Genomic DNA, 23,104 nt, shown 5'->3' with positions numbered 1-23,104 from the left:
CCTTTTCTTCAAAAGTGAGCTGTTTAGTGGGTGAAATATAAGGAGAAATAGGACATCTGAATAATTTCAAAGTATCTCTTACCATAAGTAAATAAATACTTAATTACAAAGGGAGAAATAGTAGATGTGTGGGTGGGGACATTTGGCAGACACAGCCTAGATCAAGATTAACATCAACAATATATGATGTATTCACATCATGTACTCCCTGGAATGGCACAGTGATGATGGGCAGGCCACTTTTGTGGTATTCTTTCTAATGATGCATAATCTCAGTCTAAGCATGAGAAAACATTAAACAAACCTAACTTGGGGAACATTCTACAAAATAACTGACCAGTTATTCTTCCAAAACCTCAAGGTAATAAAAGACAACAAAAGACAGAGGAAATGTTAAAGATTGGAACAGACTAAAGATTTGACAGACAAAATGCAGTGTGGAATCCTGAGTTAGATCCTGGAATGTAAAATAAAAGGATATTAGTAGAAAAACTGGTGTAATCTGAATAAAGTCTGTAGTTAATTGCATTGTATCAGTGGTGATTTCTTGGTTTAGAGATAAGTACTCTTATCTCTTCACGTTATGTAAGGTGTTAACATTAAGGGAAGCTAAATGAAGTGTACATGTGGACTCTGTACGTTATTTTTCAACTCTTCTAGAAGCCTAAAATTACCTTAAAATAAAAAAGATTTTTTTTTGAAAAGAAAAAGTGAGTTATTTTTTAACCATTATGATAAAACCCTGGTTTTATTTTCCATGCTAGGAAATGAAGTTAAAAGGTGAAAGAATACAACAGTTTATTCTTCATAAGAAGAATAATTATGTAATAGCATGGAGACACAGGATAAAATAAGGTCATTTATGGAAGACAGAAAAATGCATCACTTTATTTTGTCCTTTTAATGTGTAGGTGGGTGTATAGACATAGTCTGTCTCCCCAAATAGATTTTAAGACCTCCTACTCTATTTTCTCACTGTCTGGCTCAGATTTTATACATACTAGATGTTCAAAGAATGTTTGTTTTGGTTGTTGAGAATGATAACCAGTGCTCTCTGCTGGCTCAGATCTCATGCACTTTTTTTTCTGGGTGCTGAATATTGGCTGTATTGACTTTACAGTTGCATATTCAATATAAGGTCTGAGCTAACAATTTTTCTAAAAGAAAAAAAATTTTTCTTTTACTTCCAATTCACAATTTCTTTCAGCATTACCATTATATACACTTAAGAGGATGGCGTAAAACATTTTCTTTACCTAGTGACAAGAAAAATGTTTCATTTCCACTACTCAGTTATTTTGAATGTTCATGTTAATGAATTAAGGGTTGAAGTGGATAGGTGGGGTTTTTATGTTTATAGTGATGTTTTTGAGAAATTGGAAAAAATATGCAAATTATATTGATGTTCATACAAAGGAATCCTTATTCTGCTACCATCTCCTCCTTCAGATGTATTTTTTTCTTGAAACTCCAACAGTTTTTCATCATTTCTCATCACAAGACATTTTTTAAGGATGCTCTGTCCATGTCACTACAACAGAGAGGGACAAAGACACGTGGCCCCTGACTTCAGGATTTTTTATAATTGAGACAATTTGGTGTCCCACCAAATTCCTCAGCATCCCCTTCTGAGACTATAATTGTGAAACAGTCTCCCGTATCAATCTGTCACTGATATCTAAAATTTCACCACTGAAATTTCATTCTGTGGTTGCTTCCTATTCAAATACAACCAAAACTTAAAAAGGCAATACACTGTGAATTATACTATTAAGTTCCTTCTAACTTAAAAAGGCAATACACTGTGAATTATACTATTAAATTCCAGCTAACATGGTAGCTGGCTGAAAGTCAATCTGAATAGGAAGAACTCAGAAAAGAGTGGGCAACAAGAAGCGAGTAGAAAGTGGGGAGGGTATGCTAAAAGGGGTTTTAGAATTAATAAGACCCAAGGTTACATTTTGGCTTTTCCATTTACTAACTGGTTACCTTTGGATATATTGCTTCCTCTCTTTTTGCTCAGTTCCTCCATGTGTTAAAGTGGAAGTAGTTAGCTCACTTCCCTGGAATGTGTCCGATTTCAGTGAGCTGACAAATGTGAACACACCTAGGACAGCACCAGAACTGAAGCAGGTGATGAAGGATCTCTATTTTTTTCTTTTTAACTGAAGACAAACTTTGTCCTCTCCCTCATTTTGACTAACTCGGAGGTCTCCACACCACCCACAGAAGCTTAAATACAGGACCAGAGGAATCCTTCGAGCGCATCTCTTCACGAGTTTGGATCTTAGAGACAGAGTTCTGAGTGTGCAGCCTGCCATTGCTCTGCCTATGCAGAAAGCAAGTAAAACAGCTGCTCTCTCCTTCCCACCAAGGTGTGAGCTCATTTTCTTCCAACAGCCCTCTAGGCTGGCTTGACCTGGAAAGCAGTCAAGTTGGATGATGGAAAGAAGTTATCAATGACAGAAGAAAGTCTGTGTGACCCAGAGCTTAGGGAGGAGACCCAGGTGATCACTAAGGATGACTTCAGTTGGGGGGGCCAGGCAAGGTGAAACTCAAGGGCTTCCAAGAGGCTGAAGAGATTTATGGGAAGGAGAGTCCTATTTTCAGTGTCTTTGGGGGAGATAATTGGTCTTTTCCATGGACCTGATATAGGTCATCTGACTTCCAAGCACCTCTTTCTTGATGTGGGAAGGTAAAAGTCAGGCTTCTGTTTGTCCTGCCTTGGTGCAAACACCATGAACACCCATCTCAATTTTGAGAACAATTTCTGAATAGCACTCTCTTAGCAGCTGAAGCTTTTCTTGAGAGCCACTTTTAGAATCCAATTTTGCTCTTTTTCAGTAAAAGGACAATTAAAAACAGCAACAAAAAGCAATGCTTATTTTTCTCTGAGGCTTTTCACTGAGGTTTACTTTATTCATCTGTTTTTATATATTTACTTCAATTTTGTCTCATTATGTAAAACAACACTAACCAGCATGCACTTCTGTCATCATCTGAGTGTTCTCTTCTTTTGGGATTTCTTTTAATGAGTATCACCTCTGAATAATATGAAAAAATAACCACCAAATTGAAGAAGCCATCAGAAGAAGCCCCATGTTATCTTCCATTTGTCTTCTATAATAGTTGTTTTCTATGCTTACGAGTGAGGATATGTCTGTGTTTCAAAGCCTGTTGGCAATGTACACAGTCAGTGTTATTACTTATTACATATTATTTTGACTCAAACAGCATTACCCAGCTTGATCACTGACCTTATTTACCAAGTACTAATACAAATTGACTTTTTCTTGATGTTTTGGGGAATACAAAAGAAGGATTTTTAGGGAGTGATCTCCAAGCTCAGAGTTTATAATCTATGAGTAGAAGTAGGATACCTAGTAAGAAATTTAAATGTTTCAAAAAATCAAGTTTTGTCAATTTTGAACATATTCAAAAGTATGGAATGTGGGGTGCTGATGAGTCAGTCGGAGAGAAATTGGTAATAACAAGAGTTTTTAAAAATATACATTCTCCCTTTTCCAGAAATTCTACTTCTAGAAATTAAAATAACTTCTAGAAATTGAAATTCTTCTTCCATTGGAATAATTAGGTGTGAACATAAATTCATGTATAGGTTATTCACTACAATGTTATTTATAAAAACAAATTATGGAAAACATTAAGCTACACCTGGCAATAAATTATTGTACATTTGTTGAAAACTATGAAGCCATTAAAATGATAGTGACAATTATATTTAATGATCAGGGGAGATCAGGCCTGTCACTGCCTCCACCCCTCTTCACTCTCCTTTTCCTGTCAGTTTTTATTTGTAGTAAGGTCGATCATTTACAGCATTGGGAGATTCTACTAGTTGTAAACTAGTTTGCTATGAAACACAGCAAAACTCCAACTTTTGTCCTCCCCAGAATTAACCACTTTCATCCCTTTCACCTGATTGTGTTGTCATTTAGCTTCCTGATGATAGTAGCATTCTTTGTTGCTACTTCTCAATTTTTTAGTTTCTGGCATTGTTAACTGACTCCCCATTACAGAAGATGAGAAAATATATCTCTCTTTCTCTCCTTCCTCCCTTCCCTCTCCACATATGCAGAGTCCTCTCATTTCCTTCTCCTCCAGTAGAATTATATTGTAATTTTGGTTAAATTAATATTACATATTAATACATTGTTATGACTACATACATTCTATTTCTAGCTGAAACATAGCGTAAACTATGAGCACCATTCTTTGCCTGCACAACATTTTGTTTTCCCTGGAGTTACAACTGTTTTCATTTGCTTCATTTTTTTTATGTGTGTAATCATTGTTCAACCTCTCTTCCACAATTGTCTAAATCTTCTCTCAAGAGTCTTCCTGAAAACTCTTCTCCTGAGTTTTCATTTCTGACTATAATATTTTTCATTTGTAAAAGCTCTTCTTTGTAATCTGAATGAATTGAATCTTTATTATAGCATCCTGTTCTTGCTTTTGCTTGCATGAGCTCTCATTTCTGTAGATATTACTGCTGTTCTGTTTTTATTTTTAGGTTTCCTTTTTCCTGCACAGTCTCTGTTATCTCCAAGTTGCTTTAAATCTGTTTGTTTTGGTTTCTGTTTTTCAAATTAGATGCTGGCTTCCAATGTCTAATAACCCCTGGTTGTCTTCTGTTATTGTTGTCTTCTTATATTTTATAAGATTTTAGATATAATTATATATGCATATATATATTATTGTCTTCTCACAAGGACATATATTATCTTTTCATAGTTTCTAGTACTGAGTTGATTAATATGTCTTATAGATTGTGAATTTCATTGTAGGGTCATCAGGTTGGGCTATTTACTTGACAAGTTTCTGAAGTCAGCATCTTTAGAACTTACTCTTGTGTTGATATTGTTTTCAAGACCTTTAATTTCTTCTCTGGATGGTGAAAGCCTAGCTACAAGCATATGGGGAACTGAGTGGGGGAAGATGGCAAAATTTATTGAATTCTCCAATTTTTGATATAGTACTCATACCCTCAACTTTTTCTTTTTGTTCCCAGAGACCTCTATCTTACACATTTTAGAAAATAAACCTCCAGTCCTCAATAAACATAATGGATGTCTATTCAGAAATCTTTTTTTTTAATTTTATTTATTTATTTATCAGAGAGAGAGAGAGCACAAGCAGGGGGAGCAGAGGGCAGAGGGGGAAGCAGGCTCTCCGCTGAGCAAGAAGCCCAATGCAGGACTCTACCCCAGGACCCTGGGATCATGACCTGAGCCAAAGGCAGATGCTTAACCAACTGAGCCACTCAGGTGTCCCTATTCAGAAATCTTATATAAGAACAGAATTTGTCCAAGCATGTGTGTCTATAGTCTTGTCACATTCTGGGGAAAAACGTGCTTCAGAATTCCTAAGAGCAAATAATAGTTTAATAAGAATAACGAAATTATGAAGCATCAAACCTACACATCAATCATAATGGTTTATATTCCAAACATAGAAAGTGTGAACAGCCAACATCAAATTAGAAGGAAGTGAGGATGGGTATTGAGGCCCTTGCTTTCTCAGTACTCAATCCTGAGCATCCTATCCTTTTAAGAGAAGGTGGCCCAGTGCAACATGCCTCCCAAGAGCAGAATGCCTCCGTGTAAATTATATTCAATGGTCTACATTGCAGTGTGCTTCTACCCATATCACTTAGGTAACTTGGAATGCCTTTTCAGACTACCTCTCTGAGATCAAGGTGAACTTTAAGGTAAAAATACATACTTGCTTTCACTACTAAGGTAAAATTCATCCCTGGCATTTATCTACAGTGGCAGTGTCCCTAAAGCACTTTGTTCAACAGAATATTCTTTTCCTAGGGTCCTATTTATAAAGACATCAAAGAGTTGAGGGAAAAACATTTCTTTTCAACCATAGTGTGAGGCTTCTTTCATGTTCTAAAAGATCTTAACTTTTATTTGGGTTTGAGTATGGTTTTCTTTCTGATGACATCTGACATTTGAATAGGTCTTGTTCATAAAATATAAGCCACCTTCCATTTGACTAACTGGGGATGATTAATTTAATCAATCAGGCTTTCTAACATTTTCCCTGTGAATTAAGGTTGGAACTTTGAAAAATATGAAACAATCAAGTACTGTTATTTGAAATAGATACAGTGTGTCATGCTGCAGTTTGGTTTATAATGGGAGATTAAAACTCATTACTGTAAATTATAGGAGTTTCCTGGCTGGCCTTCATTAACCATCTGGCTTTAAACATTGATTTGTGGTTACATACATTATTTTTAGGGAAGAGCACCTGATCTTCTATCGAAAACATTTGTTTCATCTTGTTCTACATATTTTTAAAAGGGCATGATTCTCAGTGTTGTTAAAATCTCTTAGATCCTATTGTATCTTCATCTTTGACTTATAATCATATATAATTTATCCAAAGAAAATGCCAGTCACATTATCAAGTCTTGGTCCTATATGCTTCTTTTCCTCAAGAAGTTTTCTAGGTAGTGTAATAGGAAAAGAGAGTAGATGGAAGACAAATCTAATCCTATAGATTTCCATTCCAATGTAGTGAAAAATTTTATATACTTTCAGGACTTGGATGTTGAGGTACTTTAAGTTAGAGGATACCGAAATCATTCATTCATTAATTTAGTCAGCAAATGTTCACTGAGAACCTTTTAGGGAATAGGTGCTGAAAATGCTAGAGATACAACAGTAAATAACAAGGCTCCTCCTCCATGTAGCTGGACAACAAACACAGGAAAGGACAAATCATCTATAGATAAGAGTATGAAGGAGATAAATTGGACTCTGTAATAGAAAAAAATTAGGGGAGGAAGGTTACTTTAGATTTGGCGGTGAGGAAAAACCTCTCTGAAAATACAAGAACTGAGACCACGTGAACAACCAATAGAAGAAACTTCCCGGTAGAAGAGGCAATGAATTCCAAGGACCTCAGTCTGTAAAGAGCTTGATGTGGTGTGGGACAGAAAAGGGGCCTCTATGTTTAGAGCACCGTTAGTGCCAGCAGTTAGCAGTAGGGATGAGGTGGGAAGTGCTGGCAGGAATCAGATCCTATAAGGCCATGATAAGGAGTCTGGGTTTAATTTTCACTGTGACTTACATTTAAAAAATATTATTATGACTATGATGTAGAAAAACAATTTTAGGGTTGCCTGGGTGGCTCAGTCAGTTGAGCATCCCACTCTTGGTTTTGGCTCAGGTCATGATCTCAGGGTCCTGGAATCAAGTCCTACGTTATAGGGCTCCCACCTCAGCGGGGAGTCTGCTTCTCTTTCCCTCTCACTCTGCCCTTCCCCCCACTTGCGCTTTCTCTCTGTCTCTCCAATAAATAAATAAATCTTAAAAAAACTCACAACTTTAGGAAGGTGAGAGTTAAAAGATAGAAACAACTTAGAAGGCAGTATAAGAGGCAAAGTGGCAGACAATGATAACCCAGCCTAGGGTAATGACTTGCATATGGAAAGGGATAGACAGGTGTGTGGTTTTAGAAGGCGGTCAGGATAACATACTGATACACTGGATGTGAATAGTCAGGCAAGAATGGGAAGCAAAGATGGCTTCTAGGATTTTGGATTGAACCAATGAATGGATAAAGGTGCCATTTACTGAGATGGGGAATTCTGGAAGAGGAAAAAATGAGTGTACCAGGAATTCATTTTTTAACAAGATAAATTTTGAGGTGTCTATTAGGCTCTAAGATGAAAACAGTAGAAGGAAATTGAATATGTATTTTGAGGGGTATAAATGGGTCAAGATAAATGAAGATGACCCAGGGAAGAGTGTAGACCAAGAGAAGAAGGCCCAGAATAAGTACTGCATTGGTGATGTTCCAGGAAGGAAACAAAAATCATGATAATTAGAATTACAGTTGACTCTTGAACAATTCAGGGGTTAGAGGTGTCCATCCCTGTGTAGTTGAAAATCCACTTTTAACTTCTGACTCCCCATAAACTTAACTACAAATAGCCTACTGTTGACCAGAAGCCTTATTGATAAGACAATCAATCAACACATATTTTGTATGTTATACATATTATATACTATATTCTCACAGCCAAGTAAGCTAGAGAAAAGAAAATATTATTACGAAATGATAAGGAAGGAAGAATACATATACAGTAATGTACTGTATTTATCAAAAAAAATCTGCTTGTAAGTGTATTCATGTTCAAATGAGTGGTGTTTGAGGGCTAGCTGTATAGGGAACTGGTTATGCAGAAGCTGGAAGGCTGAAAGAGCAAAAGGAAGATGCTGAGGTGCCTAGAAACTAATGACCATAGGAAGCAGCTATTACCCTCAAGCTTGGAGGCCTTAGGGAAGAGGTGCTTAACCAGAACCTTTGAGCTAGGAGGAGGGACCCTACAGATCTAGTGGTTGGGCTTCTGGGAGAAAACTCCACTCAGCAGGTGCTTGAACCCTGGAGGAGGCGCAGAGCCCAGTGGGCTCTCCCAGGGCACAGGAGGAGTAGCACAGTTGGTAAGGAGATCCCGTGTGCCCCCTACAAGGACTGCCAAGGGTCTCAGCTTGGCTGCTACTAGGCAGCTTGGTGAGAAAGGAACTCTGAGTGCTGGAAGAAGGTGGAAGTTGTAGCCAATTATTATTGTGGACTATCACTGAAGATTGCTCACAGGAAATAGAAAAGAGGAGATAAACCCCTCCTCCTCTCCTAGCTGCTTCCAGTATTCCTCTGGTAACCCCATTGGTAGAACCTAATAGGAAGCCAATTGGCAAGGACATCTTGGAGATATAGTTTGAGTAATCCCAATGCACCAGTAGAGAAGGTAGGCTTGGAGCTGAGAAATAGCTTCTGATTATTCCTTGATTTTCAGTGTGAGGTGACAATTCTGCTTTCACAGCAGGTAATGCAGTTCTTGCATGAATATAAAGTGAAGGCTATTAAGGAAGCATTATCATACTGACTATCCTGCAAGAGCAAAGTAACACCTCCTTATCTATCGGCAGACCTAGGTCAGGCATGGTGTCTCACCTAGTTTTTCTGCCATGCTGAAACCAGAACATGAGTTTCCTACCTGATCCTCCTCTGGAAGAACTGGCCTAACATTTTCCTGGGCACTTCTCAGAAATATTTTTTGCATATATGGGAATCTTCTTTATTCACACATTTATTCAACATTTATTAAGAACCTACTCTCTGGGGGCACCTGGGTAGCTCAGTCGGTTAAGCATCTGCCTTTGGCTCAGGTCATGATCCCAGAGTCCTGGGATCAAGCCCCGCATTGGGCTCCCTGCTCAGCAGGGAGTTTGCTTCTCCCTCTTCTTCTGCCCCTCTCCCCGCTCACTCTCTCTCTCTCAAATAATTAAAATCTTAAAAAACCTACTCTCTGTATTTGGCACAGCTCTAAATATTGGAGGCATAAGGATGAACATGACAAAATTCCTGTTCTTTTGGACCTTACATCCTAATTAGTGAAGTGTGTGCAAGAGGGAAGGGTTGGTGATAAACCTATAGAACAATTTTTTAAAATGAGATGTTTTTAAGTAGTGCTATGTCCTATGAAGAAAATCAACCTGGGTAACTCAACACAAGTGATGGAGTTGGGGCACTGTAGCTATTACAGACTCCATTTCACAAACATGTTAGTAATATCACACAGTTCCCAGCAAAAGAGGCTGATTCCGCCAGTGAGATATGGCTACTAGCAGGTCGAAGTTCTCTCTAAAGAGGAGGGATTTGCAATAAAACCTAAAAGATGTGCAGAAGCCAGCCATGGGAAAGTCGTAAGACATTCAGACAGAAGAGATAGCAAGTACAAAGGCCCTGAGGCTGAAATAAGTCCAGCTTATCTGAGAGCCTATCTCTCTTATGGGGGGGGGGGGGAAAGCCTGAGGGCAGTGAATGAGGAAGAGTGGCAGAATATCCCAGTACCCCCATTACTTCCTTTAGCAAAATATCTTGGAAATCAGTCTGTATCAGAACACCCCTCTTCTTAATGACTGCATGATATCCTATTGTACAGGCATAAGCATTTTACTATTGTCAGATGTTTAGATTGCCTGCATTCTTTTGTTCTTCCAAACAGTATTTGTGCTATAATAAATATCATTGTACATAAGGTTTTGCAGTTTAGGGTGATTATATCTGTAAGAAAGCCCTAGAGATGTGTGTGCATTATAACTTTTGCTATGTTCACTTTATATTTTGGTAGGTATGTCCAAACAGACTTCTAAAAATTTTATCAATTTCCATTTCCACCAACAATAATGCCTTCACCCTCATCCATCCACTGAACCTTAAAATGTTCGGGTCTTAATCAGTCACATGAAAATGGTATCTCACTATAGTTTTAGTTTGTCTTATTTTCTTTGTTAGCGAGACCTAATTTATTTTCATGTGTTTAAAAGTCATTTGCTTTTCATGTATATGTGAATTCTCAGCTCATGTTTTTAGCCAATTTCCACTGGGTTACTAAGTTTATTTCTGTAATGACTTCAGTACTGGTTGTCTCCTCCAGCCAAGCCATAGGGTTAGTGATTATGCCCATGAATGGGAAAGAGCAATGAAGATCCTTATCCTTGCTTACCACTCCCAGCCCAGTACACTATTACCTTTGCTACCAGTCAACAGATTGTTGTGGTTACTTTGGATTCTTCCCTGTACTCTGGGCTAGGAAGGTGAAACAGAATATTTCTAGTGGAGGGGTGGGGGTGGGAGCCAAGATTCTACCTCTCTATTCCCCCACCACCTCCAGGTTCTAAATCTTTGGCACAGAGCTGAGAAACATCCCCCACCTACAAGGTATTCTGAGAAAATCCAAATGTGATCACAGAGACTTCTTCCCAGTTCCATGTATTTCTCTTCCCTGACACAAATGGCAGAAGTTCTTGGTGGTAATTTGTCTCATGCTTGTACTTATGGCTGGATGAACATGTGAGAATGTTTCTATTATGCGCTCAATGTAGTTATAGCCATGAGTAATAGAATACAAATATGTTAATCAAAAGAACCAAGAAGAGTATAATATAGTATAGTACCTGTCTCAAAATCCTTCTGCATCACTCCCCTCTCCCCAGTTGACTTCCCTATTCAAACACACATACACAATTTTGTATACATATTGGAATCTATGTTTGCCATGATTTAAAAACAGTAATCAGAGAGACATTTTTCTCACCAGAAATGATTAAACAAAGATGCATAATTCTGGAGATCAAATAATCACACATATGGAGTATTTTTCCATAGTGGAGACCCTCCCCCACCCCAGTTGATGTCATTGTAAATAAGCAGGTAGTCTCAGGTTTACCTAAATCCATTCCCATTTTCCCAAACTACAGATCATATATGCTCTATCATATGAACTTGTGCAGAGAATCTGATAGGGATGAAAAGAACCTTTATAAAAAGGTAAAAAGTCATCTTCAGGGATTTCAAAGCCTTCCTTTAGAAATACTTTAATTTTAGGGCCTCTGCAACAAGATAGTCATGCTCTAAAATTTAGAATTACTAAGTGTTAATTATAATATAATTTACTCTTACAAGTTCTCCATTTTATTTCTTGCCTGTGTCTTACCTTTAATTAATGTTTCTTTTTGAGCTAGGAGAGCAGTAATTTTCTTGGCTGTTTTTTCACTAAGAGATTTGCTATTCTTTCCAGATCTCGATCTTTAGCTTCTTAATCTACTAAGAGAAACCTAAAAAAAAAAAAAAAAAAAGTGTTCAGAGTCAAATACAGGGATTCTACATTCTGAAATACTGTTAAAATATTGTCAATCTCAGAACTTCCCTGAGTCAGTGCTGAACAATATTTTCTATTTCCCTCTATGACTAGCATTGATTCATTCATCCATTTGTTCATTTATATATCTATTCATCCAACAAAGTTGTTGGCTTTCTATGAAGGCATTTCATTTATAGGAGAGATGTGGGAATGAATAAGTGTAATATAAGTGGTTTATTCTATTCCAACCTCAAACTGGCCCTGTAAGTTAGTGCTATGGTCTGAAAGTTTGTGTCTCCCCGCCCCTCCCACAAATTCATATGTTGAAATCCTAACCACTAAAGATGATAGAATCAGGAAGTCAGGCCTTTGGGAAGTAGTTAGTTCACAAGGATGAAACCTCATGAATAGGACTGGTGACTTATAAAAAGGTCTCCAGAGAGCTCTTTAGCTCCTTCTTCCAGGTGAGAACACATTGAGAAGTCTGTGACATGGAAGAAGGACCTCATCTGACCATACTGGCACCATGATCTTGGACTTTCAGCCTCCAGAACTGTGATAAATAAATTTCTGTTATTTATCAGCCACCCAGTCTGTGGTATTTTGTCGTGGCTTAGTCTTGAATAGACTAAGACAATTAAGTAAGACATATGTTGTTACTCTTACTTGATAGATAAAGAAATGGAGGGTTATATGATGATTAAGTAAATTGTCCAGGGCCTTACAAATAATAAGTGTAGGACCAAAATACAAACCTAATTTTATAATTTCAAATCTGCATCTTTCTCATTGCCATGCCACATGGTGCAAATGTCCTTCCTTCAGAAGTTTCTGGAGGCAGAACTGCTGATATGGCTCCCTTACTGACCCTTGCCTTCTGTGTCATGAATCATGAAATATGTTCAGAAACAAACAAATTCACTAAATAGACTAATATTATATTCCCTTTATCTATTAATAACAGAAAGACAAACTCATACTATACCCCAAAGTTTTCTATAGCTATGCTTCAGCAATAGCAACTTTAAAATCCAATTAAGTCCCATGCATGGAGGAATCAGACTCGTCCCTCAAAGCAAAGTAACACACATCTTCCCAATGATGTTATCTCCACCACACATTTTCCTTTCTTGCAACAACCCAAATTATCATGGCGTTCCATGCAGAGCCAAATTTTAATATACAGCAAGCCAAGTTGTGATAAGCTTGAGAAAGAGATAAAGCTAGGTGTGTATCACTGGCATAACAATACAAGCTGACTACTTAGGAATGATTTACCCGAAGGCAGAACTTAAACATGGTAGAGAGGCCAGGCCTGGGTAAGAAGAAACACACATAGTTACAGTAATTGTAAACAAATAACATAAGGATTGGAGGGACTTCACACTGTACCTTCTGACCTCTGGGGTGAAATAGGATATGATCTAGAACTAGACAAAAAGAGACTTCCACATCCTGGATGTCATTGGTCACATTACTTCAGCTAGACCACTGAGACTCAATTTTGGGACTTTCGTTGGGACCACTGGGGGAAAAAAAAAATCCCTCCTTTTTATTCCTCCCTTATTCCTTCTTTCCTCCCTCCCTCCCCCCACTCCCTCCCTGCCTCCCTTCCTTTCTTGATTTGAAGCTGGGAGTATTTAAGGCTCTATAGAGTTTGTAAGGTCCACAGCACTGAAAACACCTAAGAGTTAATCCAATACAGAGAAAATCTGAGTAAAGGAATGGAGGAAAACTGAATCCCAATATTGTGTCAAACCCTGGACTCGGCCATGCCTGAAGTGAGAGCTACATACTACCTAGATAATTAAGTCAATAAATTCCTTTTGTTGTTCTCTCTCTCTTGCTCTATTTCTTTTTACAGCACTTTGATGTGTGTTCCTGTCACTTGCTACTAAGAGTTCTAATTCAGGAAAACAGCAATCAACTTTTTTTCCAGTGATTTGTATATCTTTGTCCAAAAATTATAGGTTATTAGGGACAGTGACCATTTAGCCCCATAAATCCTTAGCTGTGCAGTCCACAAGATTCAGTCTTGCCCCTTTGGTTTTTAGTGAACAACTGAAATATGTTTTGAGGAAACTATAGCCTAGAATGATTTAAAATTTTATTTCTTTTTTTTTTTAAGATTTTATTTATTTATTTCACAGAGAGAGACACAGCAAGAGAGGGAACACAAGCAGGGGGAGTGGGAGAGGGAGAAGCAGGCTTCCCGCAGAGCAGGGAGTCCGATGCAGGGCTCCATCCCAGGATCCTGGGATCATGACCTGAGCCGAAGGCAGATGCTTAACGACTGAGCCACCCAGGCACCCCTAAAATTTTATTTCTTAATGAAAAGTAAATTCTATTATGAAATCCTGAGACCAGAAACAGTTAAATGCTTGCAAAGTTAATGGCATTTTCGGTTGCTGTAATAAAGTGCAATCCTTTATTTTAAAGATCACAGCCATTTAAAATGATCCAATAAACATGGTGCACTGACTTCATCACAACACTCTAGTCTCTTCCTCATAATCTCTTTCATCCTGCTTGTTTCCCTTGAAAAAACACTTTGGGTTTCAGGGAGATTTCATGAGTAAGTAGTTCTGTTTTGCATGGTTTACTTAATATTTAGAGCTGGAAAGAGAAGCATCGTTCCTAAAAGTAAAGGTCTGAAACCCCCAGGGTAGAAACACTTTCTAATTGGCTTTTCTTTTGCTCTTTATTCATTCACTCATTACTTCCTTCAACAGCAAGAACAAGAGAATTTTTCAGGAGCTGCAGACTCAATACACACAGCTTAGCAAGACATGTTCTCACTGTCTATAGGCAGAGAGGGCTGAGCAAGCCAAATATTAGAGGGTTTTTTGTTTTCCTTACTCTAAAAGTCTCAGTGATATTTTTAATGTTTTCATTTGAAAACTCCTAGCCCCCAAATGATAGACTGAATTTTGGGCAAGCAGTTTAAAGCAGAAACTAGTTTGCAAGTTAAAAACAGTTTACCCCCGAACAGTATGAGGGTTAAGGGCACCCATCCCCCACACAGTTGAAAAATCCTCAGAAATTTTGACTCCCCAAAAACTTAACTACTTAATAATCTACTGTTGAGAGGAAGCTTTATCAATAATATAAACGGATGATTAACACATATTTTGTATGTTATATGTATTATATACTGTCTTCTTATAATAAAGTAAGCTAGACAAAAGAAAAAGTTGGATAATCATATTAGAAAAATCATAAGGAAGAGAAAATACATTTACTGTGCTGTACTGTATTTTCCAAAAAAAATCCACATATAAGTGGACCTGCACAGTTCAAACCTGTGCTGTTCAAGGGACAACTGTATATTGATTTATCTGGTTTGGGTGACATATAAACATATATCTAATATTGCCCTGATGGGTAGGCTAAGTTTTAAAATAAAATAAAAAAACACTTTAATATTTTTTTAAAGTAAATGTGTTACCTATGGTAAATGCTAAAAGAGGTAGTAAGAAAACCACTTGTTAGGCACTAATGTGCTAAGTACTTTTATAAGTTTTTTCAATTAATATTCAGAACATTCTGTGAGGTTGGCACAGTTATCCCAAGGAACCATCCTGTTCTCTTGCTGCCCGCAGGCAGGCCCCATCCTCTGAGGCAGTTGTGAGGGCCGGGAGGGCCCTCTAGGAGGCCTGCATGTTCCAGACTTCTACAAGCAGGCACCAGGAAGGTGGGCACCCCCCACTTCCCAAGGTCCAGGACTCCTGATTTCTGGGGTTTCCTCCCGAGCAGCAGTGTGATTAGACTAGGTGGCAAAATGTAGATGTGCAACTACCTGATCTATTACTTACCTCTGCCTCTCACCAAACTCAGCCCTAAGAAGCCTCAGGTCATTAGTACCAGTTGCTCTTCCAGGGCTCAAGAACATGGTAACCTTTCCTGCATCATCATATTTTCCATCTTGACATATATCTTTGTGTATGACCTCATTCCCTTCCAAACTCTCTCCCAGATAATTCTTAGGGCAAAATGAATACAATTATAAGGAATCGTTTTCCTTGTAATGTTATCATGTTAAAGCATAGATCCTATTGTCAGGAGAGCTGATGTAGTGTATAATTATGTACTTTTGACCAAGACCTTTATTTCTATCTGGCCATAGTCCCACTTTGCTCCTGAGATTTCCCATTGTGTGGTTAAAAGAATGCTGATCATATCATAGTTCTGCCTCATTCTTTTCTTGTCTTTGTCTCTCTCTGCGTTGATCTATGCAGTTCCTCTCCTTTAGCAGATAAACTGCTATTTCTACTAGTTAGCCCTAGTTATCTTCCTATACTACAGATGACTCCTCTGAGCTCTCTCAATAATTCTCATTTTACAAATGAAGACAATGACATTCAGAGAAGTTAGTTACATTGCAAGTAACACTAGGGCAAAGATTTGAATTTAAAACTATTTGATTCCAAAGCCCATATGCTTTACTTCATACTCTATGGCTCCTCTCACGATTGCATCATTTGTGATTGACTTAGAAAATTAAATTGTAAGGGAATGGACTTTTGGATTATTTAACATGAATTATCCCCTATGGCCAATTATCCTGCTGTTGAACATTTTCAACAACATATAAATAAAATGTACATGTTCATACATTATAATATTTTTCATTATTATTATTTCACTTACAGACATCCAAAATTGATTTATTTTATCCCCAGATTTTTAGTAAGAATCAATCATTTCATATAGTCTTGCAATTTTTAAGAAAATTATGCTGTTTTTACAAAAATCTTGTGGAAGATATTTTCCAGAGGAGAAAAATGAAGTGGTAAATAATATACAAGGTTAACTTCAGTTTCTTCAAAATAACTTCTGCCCTTGGTTCAATTTGTATAATCTTATTGGTGTTGGTATGTGTAAATACAACTATTGATGAAGTTCCTATGCCAGGTTCAAAGTGGCCAATAATTAGAGTTAGCACTACAAGTTGAGAATATTTCCTAGGTTATCTACATTTTGAAGTTTTGCCTATGGTTTATTTTCTGCAAAGTTCTTCTTACTTTGATGGACAGGATTTTATTTTATTTGAGGGATTTTAGGATAATCTAATCTTATAAATGATTATTATTTTGTACCATATAAAAGAATATATCCTTGAACTTCTGTTTCTTTTAGGTGAAAGTTATTGCTAAAGTAGTTCTCAAGTTCTCAAAGTCAATAAACAGGATGTGTATCAATGTTAGTTATTGTCAATTATCTCCACCAAGTCTTGTTTTATTTCTAATTTATGCAGTTAATCAGACTGACCTGCTGGCAAACCAAACTGTGGAAGAACGTAGTTCTATTCATTCACTTACTACTCATTCATCCAAATGATCTGAGCACCTACTATGGTTTGGGCACCATGCTGGATCCTGAGAATAAAATAGCACACACGACAAAGTCTCTGCCCTCATGGAGTCCAGTTAGGAAGACAGATGACAAGCTAGTAAGCAAATATCTCACCCACTGCTTCCCACCTTGGAGTGGTAGAGGAGAACTTGAGAAGCAAAAACTGGTGAAAATAAAAGCTCAAAGTCCAAGAATCTAAACTGTCAGGGTCTGATTAGTTCGTGCTTCAAAAATATGGCCTTTGACACATATTCCTGAATCTTGGCCTTAGCCCTTTTGATGTTTCATCAAAATAGCATTGTCTACTTTGCCTTGCCCAACAGAGTGGCAAACCTGACCCAGTTAAGATCAAGAAGTAGGCAAAATCGGCATTATGTATTTATTTGCTCATTCCAACAAACATGTTTCAGTTTTGTGAAACCCTTTTGGAAGGCAAGGGTTGTTGTAAATATTAGAAATTGTGCAGAGAAGGACTTCTGCTTCGGAGCAGTATAGTACTAATAACAGTAGGTCAATATTCTTACTCGAACAAATGGAAAATATTACAAAAATCATTTTCAGAAGTATCGGAGAGAGGTGAAAGCAATGAAGGCTAAGTGAATCAAATGTCTGGAGAGAGAGAGTGATCTGAGGTGATCTGATGATAACCAGCTGTTTTTCTCCTATGGCATTGGTCAGTTTGGGGAATGCACTGATGCTTGGGCTCGAGCAAGGCAGAGGGGCTCTGCAGGAAGAAGAGCAACCAGTAAAGCTTCTGGTAATCTTGGGGAGCACTAAAAACTTGAGAAGCCTCAACTGTATGCCTGGTTCTTCCCAGAGTATGGGAATCTCCCACAGTCTCCCAGAGCTTAGAAAATAAATTCTCAGCAGGTAAGAGGTTTATCTCAAACACATGGCCAGTCTCCTGCTGAAGACATTTGTTAAATATTGAACTTGCATGTGACAGGCAAACAACAAGTAAGCTGAAAACTTCTGAAAAGCAGAAATGTATCTCCTGCAGCCTTTCAGTACTGAAGAGGCCCAAAACCACCATGCCTCCAGTGAAAAGCCTGGGATAGCCTGGTGCCAGACCTGTGATTAAACCAGAAGTAGATTGAATCTTACTAAAATGTTACCCCAGTCTACTTCCTGATTGGATATATGTGATTAGGCCCCATTCTCTGCCTAATAGAGGCATATTAGTCTGCGTGGGCTGCCATGACAAAGTACTGTAGACTGACTGGGTAGTTTACATAAACAAAAATTTATTTCTCACAGATCCAGAGGCTGAGAGTACAAGATCCAGCTTCTGGCCAATTTGATTTCTGGTGAGAATTTTCTTCCTGGCTTGCTGGTGATCTCCTTCTCACTGTGCCCTTATATGGCCTTTCCTTAGTACATGAGATCACGGGGAGAAGGGGGAGGGTTCTTTCTTATAAGGGCACTAATCCTTTCAGATTAAGGCCCCACTTTTGGACCTCATTTAATCTTGATTACTTTCTTAGAGACCCCAATTCTAAATACAATCACATTGGGAGTTACACTTCAATATATGAATTTTGGGAGGACACAGTTCATCCATAGCAGGAGTAGAAGGAGAAAATTTTTCTTGTGGAATATAATAATATCTGGAACATCTATGGGTCTTTTATACACAGTATCCTATCTACAATCAAGAGTTACTACACGTGCGAAGAGGCAAGGTCATATGACCAATAATCAAGAGGGAAAAAAACAACAGAAGCAAATACACAGATGATCCACATAATTGAAGTTAGCAGATAAGAACTTCAAAACCACAATAACTGGGGACTTCTGGGTGGCTGAAAATACTGACAGCTGCCTAACTACTTTCCTCCTGATATTTTTTCCTCAAATGATTCCAAACAATAAGATAGGATATGTAAATCTACATAAAACAATATTCTCAGCATAACCTGAAGACAGAGAAGGCCAAAACTTTAAAATGACTGTGACTAGAAAGAGAAAAGTCACCACATCCCAGTGCATGATCTCTCATTCTCTGGCTCAACTCCTACACTGTCACAAGGCTGAGTGAGCAAAAGCAGACTGAGAAATGCTCCAGGAAATCCAAAAAAGGAAAACTAGCAAGAGGGCTTAAGGTTCATCAGAAACTGCCATCAAAGAGACAAAGTTCGCCCTCTATATGATAATATGGTAACAGTGTCCAGACAGAGCATAACATGGACTTAGGGAAAGGACTTCAGAGTATGTGTGATTAGAAGGATCAAGAGTTACTAAAAGGGTATCATTCAAAACATATTGTTTAAGGGGGAAAAAAAAGAAAAAGGAAAGGGGAAGCACCCTGTAATTGGGTTGTGAAGGGAAAAAGAAGCAAATGGTGAAAAACTGAGCATCCTGCAAGATTGAGGAGAAATGCAACACTGAAGGACTTACAGCTCTTCCTCTAACTACTAAAACAAATCATCAGAATAACTTCTAAAGTATATGGACCTTGCTATATAGCTAGAAGATACAGCCATTAAGTGAGGAATCTTATAAATCACCTCAATACCATAAAAAATGAAAAGAAATATCATCAAATTCATACAGAGCCATTGCACAAAATGAGGTAAATTTTTACATATACCAACTGAGTAAGAACCCACCTCCCACGAGAAGCAGAAGGAATTTTAAAGTCAACACTCCAAACAGAATCATATATACTCATTCAAGCATTCGAAGATATAAGAAAACCATTTAAGTCAGAAATTCAAACATGAAGAACAGAAAAGGATGAGAATTGGAAGAAATAGAGAGTTGATTGAATTCAGGAAGGAAATGGATGAAAAAGACAAAAATATCCAAAAACTAAAAATGATACATTATAAAGTGGCCAAGGGAGAAGAGACTCACATAAAAATTTAATAGGCATAGAAGACAGGAAAATAAATAAGAGAATAAAGTAAAAAGAAAGTAAAAATGGTCAGATAGAAAGTAATGGGCATGGAAGGAAGGCAAATGACAGCACAAAAAAAGAGAACTATAAAACCAATATCCTCTTAGTGATGATACAAAATACTAAATAAATATTAGTGAGCAGAATCTAATACCACATTAAAAAATATGCCATGAGCACATAGGATTTATCCTAAGAATGCAAGGTTTTTTCAATTTTAAGAAATCTATTAGTATATGATACAAAGAAATTTAAAAATCACATGGTCATTTTCATTGATACTGAAAAAAACCTATTTTGAAATAAAAAACCCATTCACAATAAAAACACTCAAAAATAGGAAGTAAGGAATACTCTCACAACAGGATCAAGTTTGTATGTGTGTGTACAGAGGGAAAGGAGAGAGAGAGTATACACCTTTCATATAAGAAAATAGGGAATATGAGAAACTATACATGCATCTTCTAATTTCTGCAAAAAAAAAGGAAGTATAATTCTAATGTTAAAGAAACTGGTTACCTCTGAGGAGGTGCAGTGTGGAAAGGGAGTAGAAAGAATGGAGAACTGATACTTCCGCAAGTAGACCTTCATGTATAGCTCTGTACTGGAACCCATGGCCAGACAGTTGGTTCAGCATAACATGAGGCCAACATCCAGGTTTTCTCCAGGTTTGGACATGGGAGGCCAGCAGAGATACCATATTCATTCCTTACTTTTGTGATTTTACATACCAACTATATTTCTTCATTTATAAAACAGCATGTAGTTCACTGGCTAGATTTTTTAACCTTAAAATAACTAATACCCCATTTAGAGCAATGGTTAAAAACAAAATCAATGTTAAGTACCAGATGAATACTTTTATTTCTAATCTGTCAATTATGAGTTTATAACTATTCCTTTTTGACAACTACCATGCACTTTTCACCGCTCTGGATAATCCAACAAATTCTTAGCAGGCTGACTTTGTATGGGGGTTAATGCAGGTTCCCCAGACTCTCTGAGTACTAACTGCTCTTAATTACATTCAGTTTGTGATGAGGTAACGGGAGAAGGAGGAGGGGAAGATGGGGAACTCCTCTACCCTACATTTCATCTTTTGTCTGGGCCAAGCAGAGTTGCTCAAGCAACTGCTAAGCCAGTTCAGGAGCCTTCTCTTTTCATTTGCCACGGCTTCCATTTTGCATTATTTGCTACAAGGACACGTGACCACCATAAGTCCTATGTCCTGATTATTCTGGTGTAACTCTATTTAAATTTTTTTGTTTTAATTTAAGCTTCTAATGTTACTTAGCCTTGTTTCCTTGGTATAAGCAAATGAATTAGAGCTGAATTCAAATTGTGACACTTGCTTACAGACTTCAGTTTAGTTTTGTTGACTGTTTCCTTTGCTGTGCAGAAGCTTTTTATCTTGATGAAGTCCCAAAAGTGCATTTTTCCTTTTGCTTCCCTTGCCTTTAGAGAAGTGTCTTGAAAGAAGTTACTGTGGCCAATGTCGAAGAGGTACTGCCTATGTTCTCTAGGATTTTGATGGATTCCTGTCTCACATTTAGGTGTTTCATCCATTTTGAGTTTATCTTTGTGTATGTTGTAAGAGAATGGTCCAGTCTCATTCTTCTGCATGTGGCTGTCCAATTTTCCCAGCACCATTTACTGAAGAGACTGTCTTTTTTCCATTGGATATTCTTTCCTGATTTGTCAAAGATTAGTTGACCATAGAGTTGAGGGTCCATTTCTGGGATCTCTATATTGTTGCATTGATTTATGTGTCTGTTTTTGTGCTAATACCATGCTGTCTTGATGATTATAGCTTTGTAATAGAGCTGGTAATGCCTGCGGACAGACATTGCGATGTCCGCAGCTTTAGTTTTCTTTTTCAACATTCCCTGGTGATTCGGGGTCTTTTCTGGTTCCATACAAACTTTAGGATTGTTTGTTCCAGCTCTGTGAAAAATTCCAATGGTGTTTTGATAGGGATGGCACTGAAAGTGTAGATTGCTCTGGGCAGCATAGACATTTTAATAATGTTTATTCTTCCAATCCATGAGCATGGAATATTTTTCCATCCCTTTGTATCTTCTTCAATTTCTTTCATAAGTGTTCTATAGTTTCTAAAGTATAGATCCTTTACCTCTTTTGTTAGGCTTATTCCGAGGTATCTTATGGTTTTTGGTGCTATTGTAAATGGAATTAATTCCTTAATTTCTCTTTCTTCAGTTACATTGTTAGTGTATAGAAATGCAACTGCTTTCTGTGCATTAATTTTGTATCCTGCCATGTTGCTGAATTGCTGTATGAGTTCTAGTAATTTGGAGGTGGATTCTTTTGAGTTTTCCACACAAAGTATCATGTCATCTGCAAAGAGGGAGAGTTTGACTTCTTCTTTGCCAATTTGAATGGCTTTTATTCTTTTTGTTATCTGATAGCTGAGGCTAGGACTTCTAGTCCTCTGCTGAACAATAATGGTGAGAGTGGGCATCCTTGTCGTATTCCTGACCTTAAGGAAAAAGCTCTCAGTTTCCCCCCATTGAGAATGATATTCGCTGTGGGCTTTTCATAGATGGCTTTTATGATATTGAGGTATGTTCCCTCTATCCCTATACTCTGAAGAGATTTCATAAGGAAAGGATGCTGTATTTTGTCAAATGTTTTTTCTGCATCAATTGAGAGGATCATGGTTCTTGTCTTTTCTTTTATTAATGTGCTCTATCATGTTGATTGATTTCCGAATGTTGAACCACCCTTGCAGCCCAGGAATAAATCCCACCTGATCATGGTGAATAATCCTTTTAAAGTACTCTTGGATCCTACTGGCAAGGATCTTGTTGAGTATTTTGGCATCCATGTTCATCAGGGATATTGGTCTGTAATTCTCCTTGTTGATGGGGTCTTTGGTTTTGGGATCAGGGTAATGCTGGCCTCATAGAACGAGTTTGGAAGTTTTCCTTCCATTTCTATTTTTTGGAACAGCTTCAATAGAATAGGTATGATTTCGGGGCACCTGGGTGGCTCAGTCATTAAGCGTCTGCTTTTGGCTTAGGTCATGATCCCAGGGTGCTGGGATCGAGCCCCGCATCGGGCACCCTGCTCAGCGGAGAGCCTGCTTCTCCCTCTGCCTCTCCCTCTGCCTGCCTCTCTGCCTACTTGTGCTCTCTGTCAAAAAA

The 23,104-nt window shown here is 37.8% G+C and overlaps 1 long non-coding RNA gene across 1 annotated transcript in view; it reads right to left on the bottom strand.

Annotated features, from left to right (window-relative positions):
- Positions 1-23,104, bottom strand: part of LOC145722630 (uncharacterized) — a 172,449-nt gene that overhangs the window by 10,224 nt on the left and 139,121 nt on the right. The window contains exon 3 of the long non-coding RNA XR_014147025.1: positions 11,540-11,660. This is a non-coding gene — a long non-coding RNA (uncharacterized LOC145722630). The remainder of the gene's footprint in view (positions 1-11,539; positions 11,661-23,104) is intronic.

The sequence above is a fragment of the Leptonychotes weddellii genome, chromosome 7, assembly GCF_054177405.1.
Source record: "Leptonychotes weddellii isolate Sample4059 chromosome 7, ASM5417740v2, whole genome shotgun sequence".
NCBI classification, from domain to species: Eukaryota; Metazoa; Chordata; class Mammalia; order Carnivora; family Phocidae; genus Leptonychotes; species Leptonychotes weddellii.
This window is presented reverse-complemented; position numbering and strand designations above follow the sequence as displayed.